We start from the raw sequence: 12,653 nt of genomic DNA on the forward strand, positions 1-12,653 counted from the left end.
AGTTGGGAATGCGCATTCCCAAGTAGGTACATGTGTGGCTAAGTGAGTTGGAAATGTACTTGGCCAAGTCCCAGTCTTACGAACGTGCATTCACAATATTAGAAACATTTAAGGGGGATTGAAAACGTGCATGGCAAGGTGAAAGCAATGGATTTGTGAACGTGCATTTTGAGATGTGAATGTGCATGGCCAAGACTTATGAATGTGTGTTTGTTTGCAGCGTTACGAACATGCATGGGGAACTAGCAACATGCATGGCTCAATGTGATTTTTTAACGTGCATTCCGGGATGTGAACGTGCATGGCTAAGCATCTATGGAATTGTGAACATGAGTTTAGAAGTGAGAAAATGCATTTCCACTTTAGCACATACATACATAATTCTGACAAGTCTACCACTTGGAAGTGGTGGAAGTCAAGGCCATGTGATGGTCAATTTTTAACTGTTTTTATCATTATAAGCATTTATAAGAAGAATATTATCTGACCCTTCCTTAATGAGAATATTATGCATATCTTCCCTGTCAGACTTGTGAATGTGCATTCAAACTTGCGAACGTGCATACCCAAGCCCATTCGACACATAAGAAAGCAAACTAGAGAGCAAGTTTCTCTGTTTTGGTCTAAAACTCTAGATTTTTTCCTCTAGTTTCTCCTTAATTAGAATCCTAGATTTACATACAAGAGCAAGGTCTAAGACTTCACTCCTAGACTAAAGAGGGAGTACAAGTCTAGGACTCAAGTCTGGACTTGAATCTTGGATTATTATAAAATGGAAAAGTCTACATGAGTGCAAGGCTCCACTTAAGTGAAAGGACTAGAAATGTGTGCAAGGGACAAGTCTAGGACTTGAGTCCTAGACTTGTGTGGAAGGCCCAAGTCTAGGACTTCACTTGTTTCCAAGGCCCGAGAGTTGAGTGTAATGCTCACTAAGTCTAGGACTTATGTACAAAGCTCAACACTTGGGCACAACGACTCAATAAGTCTAGGACTTGAGGCCCACTAAGACGTAAGTGTAAGGCCCAAATCTAGCATTTAAGTCCTAGACTTGATGCAAGACCCAATTCTAGACAGTAAGTCCTAGACTTATATGCAAGGCCAAAGTATAGGCTTCACATTCTAGCTATCCAAAGTCCATGAATCAAGTTTGATACCTTGCCCTGTACAAGTTAAGGAATTGAGTCTTAGATTTGTACAGAAGATCAAGGTCTAGGTGTCAAGTCCTAGTAAGTAGGCAAGTTTAGGACTTGAGTCTAAGACCATTTAAGGCCAAAGTCTAGGACTCAAGTCCTAGACTTGTGTAGTAGCTAAGACTTGAGCCTTAGACTATTTCAAAATTGAAATTTGAAAACTTCCCTCCAAGGGGAGGTGTTCCCCCGATTTTGAAATTTGAAATTCAAATTTTAAATTTCAAAATTAGGGAAAATATCCCCCATGGAGGGAAGTTTTTAGATTTAAACTTCTCATATCTATATACTCTTGATTCAATGTGCCTTTTTTCAAGTGAAGCACACCTAAGAATATTAAACTGTACTTGCTTAACAAGATAAGAACTCTCTTTAATTTATTTATTAAGCATAAATTATGAACTATTACGCATAATTTTTAGAGTTAGGGTTAGGTTAATGTTGTCACACAAATCTTGGATTTGACTTCTAGACTTTAGTATCAAAGTACAAGGTAGGAAATCTCTTTAATTTATTTATTAAGAATAAATTACGAATTATTATGCATAAATTTTAGAGTTAGGGTTAGGTTAATGTTGTCACACAAATCTTGGACTTGACTCCTAGACTTTAGTATCAAATTAATCTAGGGCTCAAGTCCTAGGCTTGAGCCATCAACACATAGATTAAGCCTGCCAAACCACTAGGAGGATGTCAATCCTAGACTTCATTCAGCCACCATCAACTCAAGTCTAGGGTCGAAGTCCTATACTTTAGGCTATCACACAAGGACTTGAGTACTAGAATTTGTTCAAGTAATGTAGGACTCAAGTGGCCTAGTCTAGGACCTCACTCCTAGACTTTGGGCTAACACAAGTCTAAAAATTTACACTTGAGGTAGTTAAGGTCTTCAATTGTAGACTTGAGCATACAGACCATTGACGCCTAGCTTAGCCTACCACACAAGTCTAAGAATCAAGTCTTAGACTTGTGGTATTTAAGGTCTTCAATTGTAGACTTAAGCATACTAGACCATTGACTCCTAGCTTAGCCTACTACAAGTCTAAGAATTAAGTCTTAGACTTTGGTCTTACATAGCATTCTCAATTTGGGTTGTAGACTTGAGCCTCATACATAGGTATAGTATTTGAGTTCTAGATTAGGCATTACCACACAAGTCTAGGACTAAGGTCCTTGACTTTGACAAGTCTAAGATTCAAGTCCAAAACCAAAGTACGATTAGGATTAAACTATCTTAAAGAAAAGTAGTCTTCCTTAAGTGAAGAAATACCTTGATTTGATATGGGTTTTTCTATTTTACAAAATCATGGATGGCAAACTTGTTAGTGGAGATGTTATAGAGCTCTTAGTTGGTTGTAACATTGTTGGGTCTAGTGAAGCATTTTCTATTGAATCAACTCAACTTTGTCAAGGTGTTCTTCCTAAAGGAAAGAATTATGTATATGTATTTGTGGTAAATTGTTTTGATACACGTGTTTGTATATACCAATCCTATAATGGATTCAAAGAAGTTGGTTGATTCCATAGGAAGCACAATCAAATGGCTTGGATTCCATTTAAAAAAGTATGTTTCTTTGCAAGATACAAATCATTCATCTCTTATGATGAAAGAGATGAATCCACATTGTATGTGGTTGTGAATGAATGCATGTGTTTAAGAGGAAGTTGCGTGCATAAGGAAGTTAAAGTATATGGTCAGAAGATAACATAGAATGCCTTGGACAGGGAATAATATTTTTGGCTTTTCCTTTCAAGGTAGTTTTGACCTTATTGAGATTGGTAAAGACCATGTGGGGGTGGTGATGGCTAGAACGGATGAATCAATGCCTATGGCAGGGGTAATAGAAAATGTGTCTTTTGAACGGTGGTGGCCAATCAACAGATGAATAAGCAAAGCTCACAAGAAAACTATAAGGGAATGATTGTGTGGTACTTATTATCAAAAATGACATATACAAATGACTAGTTTTCACACTTGGCCAAACTTAAAAATGGTATGGCTTCTACTACTAATCTTTAGTAACTATATATACAATTCATGATAGGTCACCATTGGTTGTGGAAGTGGTGTGGACCCTTCAACAGGAGGTAGTTGGTAGAAGTGGTCTACACCTTGTGATTGGCAAAATGAGTACCAAGTCCCCATGGAATGATTGGCATGGGTAGATGGAGGTGCGGGACATCTTGGCGGCACGAGACGATATTATGACTGAATCTCATAGTGTGATGCCAAGAGATTGGGCTTTTGTGTGATGAATATCTCGAGGTTTTATGGAAGCTCAGTAGAGGTACCTGTAAGGTTGAAGGTTCTCTAGGTGATGGGTTGTACGTACTATGGGTCATGGTTCCCCAAACCATAAATGCACCTAGAGGGTTGGCATTGACGAGGTTAGCTATAGGTGCATGTGTTTGTGTGTCCCATGAGATACGAGAAGTGAAAAATTTATGATACCTGTAGGTGAAATATGCATGTGACATGCATGGACAATGGGCGAAAGGTGTGTCCATGTGGATACACTCCTTCATCCCAAAGACTTCTCCAATTGCTTTCTTCAACTCTCATTGTTTCTCGGAGTGAAATATGCAGGTGAGACAATGGGCCAAAGGTGTTTCCATGTGAATGCACTCCTCCAGCATAAGGACTTCTCCAACTTAATTGTTTTCTTCAACTCTCATTGCTGCTTTCTTCGATATTTACTTAATATCTCTTTTCTAGGAAAGTCAAGATTAGTACTTTGTTTGAGATGTCATGGTGCGGCCTATGCACCCAAGATTATGCTAATAGTTACAATGCAAAAGGGTGGACTTTGTAGCTCGAAAGATTTGGCATTGTCAAGTACTTGGGATAGAGTAAGTGTGGGTCAAATGAGTGACAGTAGCCCCCTAAAAAGGCCAATGAACTAGAACCAAAGGTCCAAAAGAAGAAGACCACCTCAAAGAGCACACAAAATCAAAGGAAATTAAATTAAACACTTACTTGTAACCATGCAGCTTGAGCTCGAAGGTTGCTTTGTGCTCCATAGCATCAAGGTGAGAAAAATAAACCATACAACAACAACAAGCAAGAGTTAAACTGGTAGATTTACACTCTAACTGGGCTATGTCAATGCTCCAAATACAAAGTATAGCAAGGGAGTCCTAAGCAAAGGCATTTCCTTGGTATAGCAGTAGTGCCAAAGATGTTCACGGGAGAGAACACTTGGTCCAGGACTCGAGTCCTGGTCTGAAGAGGTAGTGCAAAGTCTAGGACTTGAGTCCTAGACTTGTGTGGAGAAGCAAGTATATAACTTGCATCTTAGACTATTGCACTAAGTCAAAGATAAGGTGTGGTAGACTCAATTCTATGACTACATAGACTTGAGTCCCACACTTGAGTCTTAGACTACACAAACTTGAGTCATGCACTTAAGTGCAAAAGGCCTAATAAGAGTCCTAGAAATGTGTGCAAGGGCCAAGTCTAGGACTATCTCCAAGGCTTAACACAATGACTTAAGTCCTAGACTTCTGTGCAATGCTCAATAAGTCTAGAAAGGTGTGCAAGGCCAAGTCTAGGACTTGATTCCTAGACTACCCAAGACAAGGACTTTTAAAATTAAATCTTAGACTCATGTGCAAGAGCTTGATTGTAAGTCTCAACAAGAGTTCTTCTAAGACTTGAGTCCTAGACATGTACCTAGACGGTTGTCAGTGTTGATGAGGCTTAATATATGTTCATAAAAAAAATAATGCCTATGTGTCTATTATAGAGCCCGTGGATATATTGCAGGTGGCATACATGGGCATTACAAAAGGTGAGCTCGTGTAGAAGCTGAAATCTCTAATACTTTGCTTTCTTTGACATGTTTTTGTTTGCTTCCTTTGACTCTTACGCATGGTTTGAGATAGGGAATTGGTTATGGATGTAAAACGAGGCTAGTTAATAAGGCAGGTGTGAGTGAGGTTGGGTTGTCCCCATGAGAATAAAAGGATTTAGGATACCTAATATCTAGCGGGTGCATTGGTAAACCACAAACTGGGTGGCTTACCAGACATGGCCAAGTGGATCCGTATGCTTCTTAAGCCACTTTTTGAAGTGTTTGTGGTTATTCACCCTACTTGTTTGATGCATGGTAATGTCAAGCGGAAAGAGAAGCATTACAGAGCTTTTGCAACTTAGGGATGAAATTTTAGATTGTTGGGTAATGTTGACCTTGGGCATCCGGGGTTGGTTTGACCTTTTGGGCATCTCTACCTTTCTTTGTTAGCATGGATGTAGTCAAGGTTTGTGCCTTGGAGGGAGATGCAAAGCGTCACCATTTAGTGAATGGATCCAATGGCTACATAGACAATGATTGTGGGATGCCCATTTGATTGGATAGGATGGAGGATTCTCCAATGGCATCTTCATGAACTCCCAATGTGTTGTGCACAAGTAGAAGGCTAATAACCCTTGTGAGTGTGTGGATGCCCAAATTGTGATTCATGTATGGAAAGAGGACTAGGTTGAGCAAGAATAAGACTCAATGAAAAACACAAGTCAAGGCAAGACAACTCGATTGAATGCAATCATGCAAAGTGTTAATCAACATAATGACACGGATGATGTGTGCAAGATTGGGATTCAATGTCAAGAGTGTCTTGATAAGGTGGGAGTGAGACCATTGGGTACGAGTGACGAAAGTGTGGGTATGTGGGTAGGTATCGTCGGATGGACCACAAGGTACAAAGGATGGTCTGGTTCTATGTGCCTAAGTGTCTGTGATGAACCGATGCTCTAAGTCGAGTTTCAAACTGGTCGAGGGTTTGGTGAGCTTGAGGGAGCGGGTTTCAGCTTCATGAAAATGAGGCTAGTTGCTCTACAAATGCGTTCTTCTAGCTAGCACCGCCCGTTCTCCACTCCTTTGCCACCTCTGCACCTTCTAGCTAGCTACAAAGGTGTTCCTCCAGCTAGCTACAAGGACTGGAGGTGGACCAAAGGAGGGGACAATTGGAGTTGGAGACAAACGGGCGGGCACGAAACTAGGGTTTTTTTTATTACTACCCCCTTGGTACTCTCTCTCTCTCTCTAGATTCTGCGCTTGCATGACATATTATTGCATAGGACCTTTAAAGAGGTTTCAAATGAAGCACTTACTCTATAGAACAAATCTCTCTCTCTCTCTCTCTTATATTCTTATAAAGACACGCAAAAATCAATCTCAAAGGAAACAGACACATAAAAAAATATAAACCACCATTCACACATCTATTGATAATAAATGCATCACACCCAATACAATAAGAACATGATATAACTTAATCACATTAAGCATACTCGATTAAGTATCAATATCCAAAAGATCCCAAAAAAATGTACATATAACAAAAGTCAATAATAATAACCGTCCTCCTAATGTCCTACACGAAAAAGATATTGTTAGAAACCAACTACCAAATACATATACATAATATGCACCAACATAAATTCAAATAGAATCCAAATATGTACTTGACTTTAACACCTAGTAGCATCTAATATCTCCTTATAAATGATATTTGTCATCTTGAGCATATCATTTTCAAAAGAAGAGCTTATTTTCGGATCATCAACTCTAAGTAGAACCTTCAGTCCTTGAAAAGTTCATGCACCTGATAATGTAACATACACTTTTCCATGTATAAAATAGCTGTGGCCAACTATAATCCCAACTTATCCTTGTTTCTTATTTATAGTCATTGAGAATTCCAAATGCACTAGAAATTATATGTGTCTCATGTTAAATATAGCAGATTTGTTTTGCAACATATAAATGTAATTCAAGGAAGGAAAACTCTCTCCCTAACTTTACCACCTATGATAATTTATGCCTCCAACACCTTTGAGTGAAATGCCTTGCATATCAATCATGTACCATTACATGGCCCTCGCCTTAGATCTCAGTTATGTAGCAACATAATAAGGGCTTCAAGTTTTAAGTCCAAGCAATGGGCTGGAAAACATCCGCCGCCAAGGTTGATGATGTTTAAGAACTCAACGGAGTACAAAAAAGAGTTCTCTTCACTATCCATAACTTAATCAGCAGACAGCAGCAGTAAAATATTATGTAGCCTAACCAAGCATAGCATCCAATGTAGTCTTATTTCATGGTATCAACCTCACTATTTTTGGGAGCCAAGATAGCATGCTCAGTGAAGTATGTAGTATAATTTGTTGTGATACTCAACTCTTAATATATCGTATCCACAATGTCCTTCTTCCTGCCCTTCATAACAGGAAAAATTTACCTAAAATCCTTCCCAAATAAAATGACTTTTCCACCAAATGGCTTATCCAAATACATTATATCTCTTAAGGTTCTATCTAGTGGTTCAAAGAATATCGATGTGTCATGGGAGCCTTATCCCAAATAATCAGCTTAGAAATCCTCAAAACCTGTCACGTAGGCTGTAATGCCTGTGGTGACCGACGGTAGCCCGGATGGCCATGTCCGGGGTTCAGTGGGAGAGGACGCCCATGCGGAGTCATGGGCGGCCAGGCTAGTGTGGACGGCAGGCCACACACTATATAGCCTGGGGGGGATGAGGGGCAATCCTCATTCTTCCTCTATGGCTGGGTGGTGAGCCAGAGGCCGTCCCCTCTCGTGGTAACGCCCGTAGTGGCGTTACGGATATCTAACACTGGTATCAGAGCGTGGTTCGAGGGGATCGTGAGAGTCCGCACGTGAACGGGGGACCGAAGCCCACTCGATGGTTTTCATCCACAATCTTCTCACCCTTATCTCCACAAGGGAGTGTGTGGAGGAAGGAGGGCCAAGACTTTTGAAGGGAAGAACTCTTTCTCTCTCTCTCTCACTCTCTCTCCCCGTCACACACAGCATCGTAGGTAAGCAAAATTTGTTAAGCAAAATTTGTTTGTTTTCTTTTTGTTTTCTGCGTTGAATGGCTACAAATGCTGCGCAAAACTCTGTGAAAGGATGGAACGTGTGTGTTGAAGTGGGGGGGGGCGCAGACCACCCCCACGACCAGCCCCTGTGTAAGGGGGTGGGGCAGCGAAAATACATAGCTGAAACGCGTGGGGTGGGGGGGCGAAGACCAGCCAGCCCACGACCTCACTGTATACGGTGTGGTGTTGTTGTGCGAAGGGGGGGGGGGCTTGCCTTGCAAAAAACGAAGGAATATCCAGCGAAAACCAGCGATGTAAGAGGAGGAGGCGGCCAGGGCCACGGCCAGCCTACCTTTATAGGAACTCATTAGGGATCATGCCGCTGCAGATGTCTCTGATGGTAGGGAGCTTTTCTGAGAGTTCATGGTCTTTGGGGTCTTCTTGTGCGCAGCGCTTGTCATCAATGCCTGCTGTTTGTCGTCTGTGTAAGTAATGCAGCTTGAATGGAAGAGCATGCGCGCCTTGAGGAGGGCAGCTTGCGCTGCTGGAGAATAAAGAGCTTCGAGCATGAAGAAGACCTGCATGGTAACAGATGAAGAAATGGTGGGCATGGCGATGCTGGGAGTGTAGCACAATTAGTTGGCAGCATCGCCGGTGGAGGCCAGCCAGCCAGGCCGGCCAGCGGCGGCAGCGGCCAGCCAGCCAGGCCAGCCATGGGCGGCCAGCAGGCGGCAGCGCCGGCCAGCCAACGGCGGCGGCGGCCAAGGGCCACAACGGCCAGCAAACGCCAGCCAACCCACCAGCAGCCAGAGACCAAAAAAAAACATTTATTTTTAAAAAAAAATAATTTTTATTATTCATTTCTATGAAATTAAAAATCAGAAAATTCAAGGAAACCCTCTCTCTCGGTTGGGGAGGAGAATAATTCCCACAAGAAATAATCCCGGCAAGGCACCTCTCGATCATTTAAATTCTTGTTATGAGTTGCAGGCATTTTTCTCGTGGATCGGAGCATCCCGGAAGCATCCTTGTAGAGGCCCGCAACGCACAACAATTCGACAGGCGACCGTAAAGGGGAGTGACTATTATTCTCTCTCCACCATTGCTCATTTTTATTAGCGTTTTTTTTTAGTAATTTCCGAGTTCTCGCATTATTTTTTGCAAGAATTAAAAATGTCTGCTAGGCGTAGTGTGTCCCCATCGCCTTCTACTTCTCTAGGTTTTTCCAGTCTCTTGTCCTCAGTCGCGGGTTTGACCCCAACCGAATTGTCAGGCCGTACACGCCCGACCGTTGTTCGGTCCGGAGCGCGCTTATCAATCACTCGTGATCCGCCAGCGCCCTCCTCGTCTATTGACCCCGTCTTAGGACCCAGCGAGCCCACAGCGGCCGCATTGGCTGATGACCCCTTTCTGGCCGATGAACCAGAGGACATGAACACTGACGTCGCCGAGGGGACCGAGGAGGACCTCTTGGATTATGACGACAACGACTATGACCTATTGGACCCTGCTGATGTCCTGACAGAGACGGAGCTCTCTAGTGGACTGTTTAAATATCTTAATGCCAAATTGAACACTATGGGTAAAGTCCAGGCTGATTTAGTAACAATGCTACAGAGCATCTCCACACGGTTAGATGCACTAACAGGCGACTCGGGTAGTACTCCAACTCCTCGTGGTAGCCGAGCTCCTGCGGCACGGGTGAGCGTAGCCTCGCCAGTAATTGCAGGAGTACAGGCCGATGCGCCTGCTACGGGGCCGTCCGTAGCGAGCGACAGCTTCGTCGTTGTTAAAAGACTTAAAGCCGCCTAGTTTTGGTGGCGAGGAAAAGGAGAGATTTGCATGTTTCTAGCGAAGTGGTCAGATTTGCATGCGCTGCGACAGCAGCCTAGCCGTATACAACCCGTAGAGGCTAGCCTCTCATTAACCGGCAAAGCGTACAAGTGGTGGATGAGTTTGACAACTCGCCCTACCTCTTGGACGGAATTTGAAACAATGTTTCGAAAAGAATTTTTGCCTGTTAATGAGGCAAAGAGAAACTGGGAGTTATGGGACAAGTGCTCAATGGAGAATAAATTCCTAACTCAGTACAAGCTAAAGGGAATCGATGCATTCCAGACATTGCGAGGCTTTAAGAGAGGCCTCAAAGATGATTACCTTGAGTACGTAGAAGCCCTATAGCCTAAAGACTTAGCAGAGGCAATTCAATATGCACAGATATTCGATGACATCAAGCGCCATAGTGCGCGTGGTGGTTCTAGCAGGGTCGAGGGTAGTGAAAAGAGGAGGTCAAGCCTCAAAAGAAAAGGGTTCCGCAGTGAGAAACAAGGGGATAGGACGGACCAGGAAGGACAGGGTGGTCATTGGTCTAAAAAACCGCGACCATCCAAGAAAAAAAGAGACACCGAAATCCAAAAGAAAGAACAGTATATTAAAGCGCGAAAGGAAAATCGCTGCTTTAATTGCAATGAAGTAGGACACACGAAGGCTGAGTGTCCAAAGCCTAAAGCCAGCACGAGTGGCAACGAGACCAAAAAAGATGGTAAATCTTCTAGGCAGTTGCATACAGTGCAGAGACTCCCTCTCAGTTTCGCAGAGTTCAGAGAGGTGACAGTGTGTCATTGTGATGAGCATCACGCTTGTTCAGTGACACCAGCGATGTGGCAGCCTACTGTAGGTCCGCATGACATGGTGCGCATGTATGGCACCATAGGTGGCCGTAGAGTCACAGTTTTTATTGATGATGGAGCTAGCCACAACTTTTTGAACTACTCGTTAGTCAAGAAGTTGGGGTTGACTGAGACCCGGAGTGATCATGAGTATACTGTTGGCATAGCCAACGGATATGACAAAACGGTATGGAATACCGTAGTATTGGGGGTCCCATTATCTATGCAGGACTACGAGGCTTCGCTTGACTTTCAGGTCATGCACTTAGCCAGAGCAGACGTATATCTAGGCAGGGAGTGGCTGTATGGCTTGGGCCCTAGTCTAGCTCGGAATTACTTACATAATACGCTATGTTTTGAGCATGGAGGTAGAGACATCACCCTGCAGGGCAACCGTACTGTCCCTTCCACACCACTTATTTCCTCCATGGAGCTGTGTACAGCGGTCCGCAGAGACCAGATAGCAGAGATATATGCTTGTTACCCTCTTTTGAATTCTGTTTCCGTAGATGAAACGATAAATGATGTTTGCGTAGACAAACAAGAAAAACAAAATAACCTTGGACGAGACCCACTGTTTGAAAACCCTGTTTGGCATGCATGTGATTCAAACAAGAAAAAATCCAAGGTGAATGAGACATTAAAGAAAAAGTACGTAGATACTTTAACGAATTTATTAGAGGAATTTCAGGATGTTTTTCCTGATGATTTACCAGATGGTTTACCACCATCTAGAGAAGTAGACCATGGCATCGAAGTTATGCCAGGATCAAAACCTATAAGCAAACCTGCTTATAGATTAAGCCACTCCGAGGCACAGGAGGTGGAAAAACAATTAACGGAATATTTGAACAAAGGCTTTATTCGGCCTAGTTCAAGTCCGTGGGCATCGCCTATTCTTCTGGTAAAGAAGAAAGACGGATCTATGCGGATGTGCATAGACTATAGGGCTCTTAATCAGATAACGATTAAGAACAAGTATCCGATGCCACGCATGGATGAGTTGTTTGATCAACTCTATGGATCGAGATACTTCACAAAAATAGACCTGAGATCTGGGTATCATCAGGTTAGAATAAAAGCAGAAGATGTTGCGAAGACAGCATTTAGGACCCGTTTTCAGGCATTTTGAGTTTTTAGTTATGCCATTTGGGCTAACCAATGCTCCAGCGACGTTTATGACGCTGATGGACAGTATTTTACGTCCATATCTGGGAAAATTCGTAGTAGTTTTCCTAGATGATATTCTTGTGTACAGTAAGACACAGAAAGAACACATAGAGCATTTGCATCTAGTGTTCAAGTTGTTGCGAGAGCACAAATTATTTGCAAAGAAAAGCAAATGTGAATTTTTTGAAACAGAAATTCACTACCTTGGCCATATTATATCCGTCGATGGTACGCGGATGGAGCCAGAAAAAGTAGAGGCTATTCTTAAATGGCCAGCGCCGAAGAATCTCGAGGAACTGCAGATTTTTCTTAGCATGTCGGGGTTCTACCGACAACAGTATGTGAAGGACTACGCGAAGATCGCAGTCCCATTGACTGACCAGTTTACGGTCAAAAACTAAAAACATTAGTTGGGGGGACGCCCAACAGAAGAGCTTTGATAAGCTTAAGGTGACCGTAGCAGCTGCACCTATTTTGACTATTGTGGATCCAAATGAGCCGTTTGTTTTGGAAACAGACGCTAGTAATGAGGCCATTGGGGCCGTACTTATGCAAAGGGGACGCCCAATTGTATTTGAAAGTAAAAAGTTAGATCGTGCGCAGCGTAACTACTCGGCTTACGAGCGAGAGTTACTAGCGATAGTTCATGCACTGAAAAAGTGGAGACACTATTTATATGGTGCCACTTTTGAGGTCCGGACGGACCATGAAAGTCTGAAATGGCTTTCAAGTCAAAATGAACTGAAGGGTAGAAAAGCTCGGTGGGCGGAGATTCTACCGGAGTTT

Source organism: Cibotium barometz, chromosome 42 (assembly GCF_041138505.1).
Source record: "Cibotium barometz isolate CiBa-2024 chromosome 42, ASM4113850v1, whole genome shotgun sequence".
Taxonomy (NCBI): domain Eukaryota; kingdom Viridiplantae; phylum Streptophyta; class Polypodiopsida; order Cyatheales; family Cibotiaceae; genus Cibotium; species Cibotium barometz.